At 40.3% G+C, this 11,683-nt stretch overlaps 1 long non-coding RNA gene across 1 annotated transcript; it reads right to left on the bottom strand.

Moving 5' to 3' along the window:
* Positions 1 to 10,770: 10,770 nt before the first annotated feature.
* LOC117816938 lies at positions 10,771 to 11,138 on the bottom strand. Its single transcript, XR_004632056.1, has 2 exons — positions 11,046 to 11,138; positions 10,771 to 10,831 (listed from the first exon to the last, which is right to left on the bottom strand). It is a non-coding gene; the product is annotated as an uncharacterized LOC117816938 (long non-coding RNA).
* Between the last annotated feature and the right edge of the window lie 545 nt (positions 11,139 to 11,683).

Below are 11,683 nucleotides of genomic sequence, written 5' to 3'. Positions count from 1 at the left end.
ATGAAGTTTTATGTGCACATTTGTACAACGATTAGCGCTTTATCAATTAACCAGTCGAGGCAGCAACTGCAGACTTCAGCCAAAAAAACATGTCATCAAATGGTACTAGTTTTAGTGAAGGGCTTTTTTTTTACCAAAGCAGTCAGTGGATGAAAATTGGCTCACTGACTCTTGTTGTATTCCCTGAACATCAACCCTCCTATTCTTTGCTGATTTCAGGTCTCTGTAGTTATTAACAGTACATAATGTGACTTAGAAGTCTCTCTCACTAACCCCTTCAGGTAGCAGCCATACTCGAGTCTGATATGTATTTATATATGCTACATTTGCCTTCCACATATGACGATGTGACTCCTTCAAATGTCCATCCATTTAAGAACTGAAGGACATAATCTCTCACTCTAACTCCTTTAAGCTTTCATCTCAGAGCCTTGCACACATTGAAAGACTTTTGAAAAGATGAGAGACCCCACACATGATGACAAATAATGATGGATTTAACAGTTATGTTCTTACAGTGTGCAGAGTGCAGGGATATGGTCCACACAGCACAACACAATCTAACAGATTCACCAATAACCAGAGTCCTGACTCTCAAAACTGGAAATCTCTCAAAATCTCGACTTTAAAGTGAACAAACATGGCAGATAATGGGATGGTTGTCAAGCTATACCACTTAGCTAGCTGGTCCATCCATTGTGGTCTCAGATTCTCCTCGTCATTTTGATTGTGGTATGTTTTAAGGGACACCTGTATGACATGCAGAACGAGGTATTCTATTGTGTTTCCATATTTAACCAGAAGATGGTGCTCAAAGAACAGACAAATGCTTCACTACGCATAGTATGCTCGATGGATAGCGCAGCAGACTAGTCTGGAGGCGCCACTTTTAATGCTCTCAGTCGGTCTTGATCAAGCACTATAAGAAAACTGTGGTATAATATATAGTCAATATACCAGAGGTTAGGGGGTGGTGCAAGTCTCTGTGAATTGTTCGCAGGTAAAGAGTCTCTCTGCTGAGGCTTTATACTTCTAAGTCGCCCCTACCCAGCAGGGGCTGACGCAGACATGAGCACCACATACTTGTGTGTTGATGTGTCCTCTGTCGAGCAGCAATTCTCCGCCGAAACGCTTGAGGGCAGTGTGGTCTCTCTGAAAGCCGGTCGCCTGCTTCCGGCCCCGCTATGATCTCTGTTTACTTTTCCACAGAGATTCAGAGCGTGTTATGTTAAGCTACAGCTGATACATGTTAATGTTTATCATACAGACATGATTATATGAAGAATAGAGAGGAGGAGATGAAATACACGGCCGATGTCCGGGATCCCGAAAGTGCTGTAAATGCCGCCAAGCGGACCAATCACAGAACTTTCTTGCAGTCAATTCTACTCGTAGTTACATTTTGGAGGAGGTGCACATCAGCTACGTGCGTAGGCCTCTGCGTAGGTACAGGAGCTACGTGGACCTCCGGCATAGACTACGCGGTCGATTCAACGTAGAAGTATAAATCAGCCTTAAGTCCAGACTATCAGCACTAAAATGGGCTGATCTCAACCAATGTACTAGAGGCAGGCAGAATGGATGCTAGCAGCTAGAAAGAGCTACACAACTGCATAGAAACTGCACATTGCATAACCCGAGGGAAGTCTAAAAGCAGGGACACAGTTTGAACCTTTTTCCCTCTAAGAGTCCTCCAATAATAGACTGCATGCTGAGCACTGGTGCAAGGTATATCCTGGACAATAACTTTTACATTTTGATTGACAGATCTTGTAAATAAAAAAAAGAAAAAAAAAAGAAGAAGGGTCAATTTTCTCTGCTCTTTGACTGTTCGGTGAAAACAGGCTTTTTATTTTGGAAAACCTTTACCTGTGCAAGCGATCAGATCAAAAACGTGTTTTTCACAGAGACAGACTTGACCCTGTCTTTTCTTTGTTTGTTCTCTCCTCTCTTTACTCTCAACTTTCCTTTCCAATGTTTTAACATGTTTGATCCCTTCCTCTTCACCTCTCCTTTCCTCCTATCCTTCATCTGTCTCCTAACCTTTCTTCTTTTGCCTGATCAACATAAATACAGTGCAAAATGACTGAAGAAAAACTACTGGAAACACACTGAAGCCTGGCTTAAAGTACTGATGGGCAAACGAAGCTTCACGAACCAGTAGTTGTATTTTTTAACTCCTCTAGATGGCGCTCTCTGTCCAGCAAAGGGTTGAAAGCACACTGAATTGCCATTCATTGAGCCTTTATTTTTAAACCAAGAGCGCCATCTAGAGGAGTCAAAAAATACAACTACTGGTTCATGAAGCTTCATTTGCCTGTCACTAGCTTAAAGTAGAGTGGACATGGCCTCTCTGAAAGACACAAGAAGGGGGGAAAGGTCTGACCGTGGAGGGATAACAAAGTTAAGTCAAAAAGAAATGTACACAAGGCTGGGTCAGATATTGTCTCTGTGAATGAGTGTGCTTACAGCAGCAAGTAATGTGTGTGTCTCTATGATGAGAAGCTGAATGAAGACAAACACACACACACACACACACACACACACACACACACACACACACACACACAAACACACACACACACACACACACACACACACCGATGCAGACCAAAAACAATAACAGGTTGGTGGAGCTCAGGACTCTTTTGGGAGATTCAGTATTCTGTTTCTTTCTTCCTCCTGTGGAATCAGACGGTGGCCTCAGAGTGGATATGAAACTGTCAACAACTTGTCATGGACCCGTACACCCTTTGTCTGGCTGTCAGCACCCACACTCACCACAAGCACGCACACACACACACACACTCGCACACACACCACTATCTGACTCCCACACTCACTCAAATAAACACTTTTTTGCATTTATCTCTCAGTTCAAATCAATGTGGCAAACGTCTTTCAGCTGGGTCCTTTGGTGGAAAAAAGTATTTTGAACCCTGCTTCACCAAACTAACCATCAGACATGTCCTTTGGAAACAAATTTATGCAACCATAAACGTTTTTGGGAACATTGTACTTCAGAAATACAGCATTTTAACTTCAAAAGCTTCTAAAACCAAGAAAAAACAAACCACATCCACAAAGCAACACGGCCCATTGTTTGTGGAGGTGAAGCTGATGGTGAGATAGGGAAGTTGTGGCGTTTGGTCAGATCCATCACCTGCCTAACGTTTACCTGGCAATCCTACACGAAATCAGCCATGATTAGCTAGCATTGTGATAGCCCTGTGTGCAATGTTTGCCTAGAGGCTTAAAAAAGAAACGTTATACTACCATGCTTCAGGGGCGGCTGTGGCTCAGTGGGTGGAGTCAGTCGTCTCTCAATCTGAAGGTTGATGGTTTGATCCCAGCTCCTGCATGCCGAAGTGTCCTTGGGCAAGACACTGAACCCCAAACTGCTCCAGCTGTTGTTCAGCGGTGTTAATGTGTATGAATGAGATTAGCCAATGCTGATGGTCCCTTACTATAGCAGCCTCTACCATCAGTGAGTGAATGTGGTGTGAATGTGTGAATGTGATGAGTAGTGTAGAAGAGCTTTGAGTGGTCAGAAAGACTAGAAAAGAGATATATAAGTACAAACAGTATTTTCACATTACATTCATGCTTACACAGCCTGTTACCCAACTTTCTCACTCATTACCCAGCCGTGTTAAATACTTGATTCTGCTCAGTCACATTCCCCTCTGCCTGTTGACACTGTGGTAAAAACGTTAGTGTGGTCTCAAGCTGGTCTTGAGAGAAGAGAAATGATGACAGTAAGCGGGCACAGATGTGAGAGCAGCCTGAGGAGCCACTGGACCACAACCACCTCTGATAGAGAAAAGTGGAGCAACATCCTGTCCTGCAATCCAGGCAACGACAGCAGAGCTGGAGAGAGTATCTCTGAGTTATCCATCCCTATACAGACATTAAAATAGTAGCAGTAGCAGGGCGAGGCCTTCCTGATTTGCAGCAGGTTCTCCTCAACCTGAAGGATTCTAATATGCATAACCACCTGCTCACTCTGCATAATCCCATACTTAAAGCTGATCACTTTACATGTTGGTTGAAAAGGTTGTCTTTGGGATGCAATGGAGCTCTCTCTCTCCGATACAGGGTATTTCCAGAAACCTGAAAACTCAGCATCCTTTAAGTACAAAGGAAGAGGTCTTACACCGCAAACCCACGCCAAGCGCCCAGAATGCCCAGAGACCCACAGTCTACCTTCACCGCTTCACTTGTTGTCGTAAATTGAGGAGTCTATTCAGTCAAACCTGCACTCCACAAGGTTTATATACATACTATGTATGTAACCACACCACAGTTTGCCTTTAATGTATGATTTTGACATTATGAGGTAACTCAGAAAACACCATGCGAGGGAGCGGACGATCTCAATACACAATGAATGGGAGAGTATGTTCAGATGCTGCTTCCTAAGGATCCCCACTGTCACACATTGACAGACCCATTAGACTTCCTATGGGCAGTCTTATTTTCTCCAACTTAAGAAAGTAAAGACGTTCCAACAGCTGCGTCTATGAGACAGGGGAGCAGGAGATTAATCTCCATCAAGATCACTCTTATAGCTAGTTAAGTGTTGGAGGCTATTACATTCCTCCAGGATAAAGAGAAAGAGGATTAACAGAGCTGACACCAATAGAGCTCTCTGATAGGGAGGGTCAGATATAGGACTTATTTTAAGAATGAATGGTACAGAAGTAAAGTACGAGTAATGCCAATGTGAGAGAAAATATAAACACTGAATGATGAGGAAGGACTAATGAAACATGTCATGTATTACTATTATTAATTGTTTTATATTTAATACCTTAAAAGCTAGAGCAAAGCCTTTTATCATCATGGCCCAGGCCTGTGGAACACCCTACCTGAAGATCTGAGGGCTGCACAGAGCATTAACATTTTTAAAGGCAAACTCAAGACCGACCTTTTTAGGCCCGCTTTTAACCGAGTTTTATTCTTATAACAGTTTTATTTCACCTTACTTTATTTATTTATTTATTTATGATCTAGTTTACATTTCAGTCACTTTTTGTTTTATTTTATTAATTTATGTATTTATTTTAAAGCTGCTGTGAGGAACTTTTGTTATGTATCGGTTCTGGCGCCCCCTTGTGGACAAAGTGATACCTCTTATCTCTTGTCCTTTACATGCAAAAGTAGTGTTTTCAACAAAAACCTCATCCTGTTGTCTTGTAACAGTCAACCTTATCAGGCAATGTAATTGTTTTCCATGAAACATTAAAATAAAGGCTGTTTCTGAAGCGAGATGTCCATCATCTGGTCTGAAACCTACCCCCTAAGGGCGGTTTCAGGGATTAAAAATGACAACAGAGAAGGTGTCAATGTTGCTGCTGATGGTCTTGTTTGCTATTAAAGGTCATAAAGAGGCATCAGTATCATTTTCAGTCTGTTTCTCAGCCAGTTAAAAACTCCTCACAGGGCCTTTAAGTATAGCATCTTATTTTCTTTTACTGGTTTGATATTTTAGTGTTTTATTATCTTAGAAATGTATTTTATAGTTCAATTAATGATATTGCACAGAGCTCATATATCTCCTTCCCATCGCCATAAATTTAACCCAAACTCATCCCCACAATGTCAAAAATGTAAGACAGAAACCGGTAGTCTCACACACTGCCTATGGTCATGTAGAAAAATCCAGCGGTTCTGGCAGGTCATAGAACAAGAAATTAACAAGATCCTACATATTGATACAGAAGGTGGACCATTGTCATTACTTCTAGGTATACCTAATGTTACTGTTACTGATAAATATAAGAGGAAACTTTATAAGATGTTAACTTTCTGTGCCAGAAAATGTATTCTTTTAAACTGGATCACAGATAGGGTCCTTTCTAAAGTACAATGGCACAGAGTTATACTTGAATATGTCCCACTGGACTACCTAACATGTAAACTACATTCCAGAGACGATGTTTTCCGTAGAACATGGGAACCCTTCCTGATATATATTGGGCTAAATGTTTCCACTATTCTTACAAGAGGCTTTGTGCTATAGACACAACTTTTTAATATCATCACTATTATTATTATTATTTTTTTTTATTCTATTTATTCCCTTATTACTATTATATTTCTTTTTCCTCTATCTTTGCACTTCTGCAATGTACATTGTGAACCCTGTTTCTGATGCCCCTTAACCTGAATGCTAACCATGATATATATATATATGTGAGCCAAATGTATATGTTTTGTTTGTTTAAAAAATCTCATAAATATATTTATAAAAAAAGAAAAAAAAGAAATGTATTTTATTTTGGTTAGTTTAATTTTCTGTGTTGAGTTTTATCATCTTATTTTACCTCCCGTGTTCCCTCATTAAGATATCATTAGAGCGTTTCCTCAGTTCGTTCAGCAACTTCTTTTTTATTTTTCATTTATTTATTTTGTCTTTATTGTTATTATTGTTATTATTGTTATTATTATTATTATTATTATTATTATTATTATTATTATTATTGTTGTTGTTGCATATATTGTGTTCTTAACCTTAGGATTGTGGGGTGGGTTTGGGGTCGGGATTAGGATGTATTCTATTTTAATTGTTTTAATGTACAGCACTGTGTGTTACAATGTCATTGTATGAAAACAAAGTCTGACTGATTGATTGATTAATGTTTTATATTAATTCAAATGTGTTTTATTATCTTATTTATTTTTATTATTTGTCTTCCCAGTTTTATTGATATTTTCAGTGCATTACTGTTATCCTTACAATTTTTTATGTATTTATTTTAACTATTTATATCCTTATTATTTTGATTATTATTATTAATTACATACATTTTAATGTTGTTGATGGGCATTAGTCTCTTTTTTAAAATCAATTTTAGTTTTTTTAATATGTATCATGTTTTGCCAATATTTTATTTCCACTTCTTTCTTGTTTTCAGTCTCTGTAAAGCACTTTGAATTCCATTTGATTCGTATGAAAGGTGCTCTATGAATACAGCTTGATTGATTGATGGATTGATGTCATGGAGACATCCAGTCATGGAGGAGGTGCATCACTGAATTTAAACCAACCCCAGTGTATGTATCCTTAAACCTCACACATTTTGTTCTCTGAACATGATTTCCAATAAAAAAATGAAGAAAAGAAGTTCCAGAGATACAGACTGGGGTGAACAACAAAGAGGTGAAGCTGCCAGCACATTGGAGGAAAAAAGGGACTACATAGTAAAAGTGAAGACCTACATGTCGGACAAATAGTGTCTCTGGGTGAAGAAATAAAGGTCTGTCAGCTGCTGGATCATTTAACATATTTGCAAGAACATCATGTCTGCATCACACCGAGGGAAAGTGATGGAGTTAAGCTATGGAGCTATAGTAAAGAATAAATGTAAACCAAAATAGAATCCAAAGTGAAACTGGATCAGTAGGAGGAAGTTAAACGCTGCGTTCAGGATCAAAATGTTTTCTTTATGTTGAACAGAATTTCTGCAGGTGTTTCCTGCAGCAGTGGAGTTTTTGTATTTATGCTTTTTTTGGACCTCGATCAATTCTGGAAGTGAATCGTGCAGTTTCTGTAGAAAGGTAAGAGGAAATCATCAAGAGTACAAGAGAGGAGAGCTTTTCTCATATAGATTCTGTATCTTATAGATAACTCCTGCTCAGGTACACAGACAGGTCGGGTCATTTCAAATTGTAAACCAGAGAAGAAGTAATCGTGGGATGTCTTAATAACATCTAATAGATCTTACCTTATAACTGATGCTTCTATGTTATGAAGTGAATATGTCCTGATTTATTCATGCCTGTATTTCATGCCCTCGGTCAATGTGCAGGCTGAGTATACAGCAACAGAGAGGGTCGCTGTTTTATGTTTATTACAGACAGAAATGTTGAATTCAGATATTTGTTTGATTAGCACTGTAGTTGTAGGTCAGTGAGAAAATAAGGCCAACGTGTTTCGGTCATAAGACTGAGGAGAGGTCTACAATCCTACAAATTCTGTACTGGAAATGTGATTTACAGAAACATTATTTTGTAAAGTGATTTCTTGATCAGTTATAGGATCTCTAGGTTCCCTCTAATAACAAACTCAAAACAGCATTTTCAGCTCCAAAAGCTCTGCCAGTATCGACTGATTTCACTTTGCTTTTCCATCTTCTGTACACCTGCTACCTTCCAGTCCAAAGCTGGCAGCCTGATTTGTTTTTAAATGCAGCAGCGTCTTCCTCCAAGTTTTCTGCTCCATCAAAGAGGAAATGTGTGAGCATCAGGTGTTTTCCACTCCACTCCTCTCTGAGCCTTTTCTCTGTACTCCTCCTTGTTCCTCCTCCTCCTCCCTCAGCTCTGTGGGAGTAGTAGTAGCAGCACTGGCAGCAGAGAGAACAAAGCTTTGTGGAAACATGTTGGTTTTACTAATACCATCTTTGTTCTTCCTCGCTCTGGTACAAGGCCTGTTGAAGAATCTTTTCCCACTCTTACTTATTAGTGGGTTCAGCTGTCTGGATACTTAGAAAAGTTTGCCAGTAGCTGCTCTTCAGCGTGCCTCATCAGTATGAAAACTGACACCCAGCTCACTCACCATCAACACTGCATCCACAATCAGAATGAAACACTGAAGTACAAGGAGTTTGTGTCAGGAGCTGTAGTAGAAACACATGGGGGATTTCTCCAGTGGTGATATACATGAAGGTGCCAGGAAATTACAGTGTGTTTAACATAAACTTAATATTTATGTGAAATCATTTCCTTCTTGTGATAAAAATCTGAGAAATTAGAAAACTAGTGACTGAAGAACTTTCTTAAGGACTTGACCTAGAAGCATTAATCCAAGCTCAGCTGAAGAAAATTAGCGTGCACATCATGTCCATCATGGTTTTGTTCTATCTGAAGGCGTGTGACGTACACTACCAGACTCATATCTGAAGCCAGGCACAGGTTGAAGCAGCTGGACTCACTGGATCCCTCAGGAGTATCCAGATCAAGTGGTGATAACAACGTAAACAGAATACAACATACTGTCATGTTACTTTTTCACGCCAGGTCTCAGACATACTGTATGAATAATGGACGTAGTATCCGTGACGTCACCCATCTGTTTCTGAAGCGCTGTTTTGAAGCCAATCATCAGCAGGAGCTATATTGAGAATGCTGACTTAGTGTGAGGTAAAGAGGCAGGATTTGAGCCTCCTCCCCAACAGCTACAGTGTTTGTGTTTGTCAATCAAGTCAGTCATATCTCTTCTTTCTGTCAGTGTATCTCAGTAAACAGGTAACAGGTTTAGATACTTTCATTGCATGTATTACTGGGAAATGGTACCAACATATTCACACATGTTTTCAACTCGCTATAAGTTCCTCTGCTGCTTCATCACTCTGTCTGGTGTCTCCTTTGTCCACGCTGTCACTTCTGTGTAATGTTTATGCAGCCTAGAAAAAAAAGTAGCATATGTCAATCAAGTCAGCTGTGCCTCTCATTATGGATAACTCGTAATCTTAATATCTTTGAAATTGCTGCGTTACAAAAAAATTCACCCCCCGTACAGTGTGTGAGGATATAGTAATGAGCTATCCAGACTACACTCGTTTTTTGAACCAGGCTGTAAACATGTTTATTTCTGCTGTAAAGATCAGCTCTTTTGAATTGGTGTCTATGTGGTTTCCGGTACTTCCAGAGCCAGCCTCAAGCAGAGACTCGAGAAACTGCAGTTTTTAACACTTCCGCATTGGCTTCAATTCTCACAGATGGCAGTTGCTGCTTGGTACAGGACTCGTGTGAGTTAGGGATGCTTTTTAGTGATGTGTGATGCTCTAAGAGCCGGCTCTTTGAAGTGAACGACCAGAGCCTGCTCCTGATTAGGAGCCTTTTTTTTTTCCTCGTCTTTTTCTGTTAAAGCCTCACGTGATTGGTCAACACATGTGGTAGCATCTTGACCAATCACGTGTCTACATTGAGCAGAACGGGGAGGGGAGGGGTTACAGACACACACAGCACAGTGAGCACACAAACAGGAGGGAGACGTGAGGGAGAACATGCGCGACAGAGAGAAAATGCAGTGGAAAGGTGAGAAAACGAGTGACTGCAGGAAACAGTAAACTTTAGACACATTGAAACGGCAGAGACAGTTTAAAGGCAGAGTGTAGACTGTGCGAGGTGAAAGTGTCATCAATCAGAGTCCACAAAAAACCTGCAAAGGCACATTAGAAGTGTCTGTGAAGGATCTCTGTCATCCAGGTCATGGGCATTAGAACTGTTTATCCATCAGTGCAAGAAGTGAAGAATAAAGACAGTGAAGGGAACCTGCTGTTAATGAAGGTGTTAAAAAGTTTATAAATAATATACAGACATCAGAGATTGGACCTTTTGTCTAATTGTGATGGGTCTTGTTTTTGTACTTTATGATTTCATTTCTGTAGAACTCTGCTCCATTTTGAGTATATAAATAAAGCATTTTAAATGATAAACATTTGATATAATGTATGTTTTTACGTCAGTAACTCATTTTTCATATACTTTTACATTACTTTAAGTAATGCATTCATTTTTAACAAGAAAAAATCTGAGGAGTCACTTGGGAGCCGAAAGAGCCGGCTCTTTTTAATGAGCCGAGCCTAAAGAACCAGCTCTCTAAAAAGAGCCGGAAGTCCCATCACTAATGCTTTTGTTGGAGAGGTTTTGGTTTTGGTTTTGCTCGGAGTATACTGCCATTGCAGTGCGTGGTCTTTTGCAAAGCTAGACAGCTAGCTAACAAAAGATGAAAAAGTCCAAAGTCTTCAAATAAACACACAGGGCTTGCTTTTCCTGTCTTTACTTGAGTCTTGACTGTTGGGCCAATATCTTGTTTTTTGTAAAACTGAAACATTACAGAGAAAATGAAACACATCAGTATACAAGCACTGACATATTAATATATCACACATTTACTGAACTGCGTGTAGTTTCTACCAACAGAAACTGCAATATACTACATAGAACAGTTTGACTGCTTAATAAGACAACACATACTTCAAACATGACTATCTCTAAAAATTGCATGTGTTATGTGCTTATGGACACATTTTACTTACAGACAAATAATCTCCAAGGCAGAAGCGTATGATAAACACATTAGCATCAGCATAAACTGGCATAAACTCGACTCTGTCCGTCTTGGCTGTTTGTGATCCTAAAGGCTGATTTATACTTCTGCGTTGAATCAACGGCGTACCCTACGCTGGGGGTCCGCGTAGCTCCCGTACCTACGCAGAGGCCTACGCACGTAGCTGACGTGCACCTCCTCCAAGATGTAACAACGTGTAGAGCCGATGCGGACCGCAAGCTCTGTGATTGGTCGGCTCGGCAGCTTTGTCTTTCCCGCATTCATATCACTTCCGGGATCCCGGACATCGGCCGCACATCGGACATGTATTTCATCTCCTCCTTTCTATTCTTCATGTAATCATGTCTGTATGATAAACAGCAACATGTATCAGCTGTAGATTAACATAACACGCTCTGAATCTCTGTGGAAAAGTAAACAGAGATCGTAGCGGGACCGGAAGCAGGCGACCGGCTATCAGAGAGACCACACTGCCCTCAAGCGTTTCGGAGGAGATTTGCTGCGCGACACGGACACATCGACGCTCAAGTATGTGGGGCTCATGTCCGTGTCAGCCCCTGCTGCGTAGGGGAGACGCAGAAGTATAAATCAGCCTTAACGGTTGAC

This window comes from Notolabrus celidotus, chromosome 8 (assembly GCF_009762535.1).
Source record: "Notolabrus celidotus isolate fNotCel1 chromosome 8, fNotCel1.pri, whole genome shotgun sequence".
NCBI lineage: Eukaryota > Metazoa > Chordata > Actinopteri > Labriformes > Labridae > Notolabrus > Notolabrus celidotus.
This window is presented reverse-complemented; position numbering and strand designations above follow the sequence as displayed.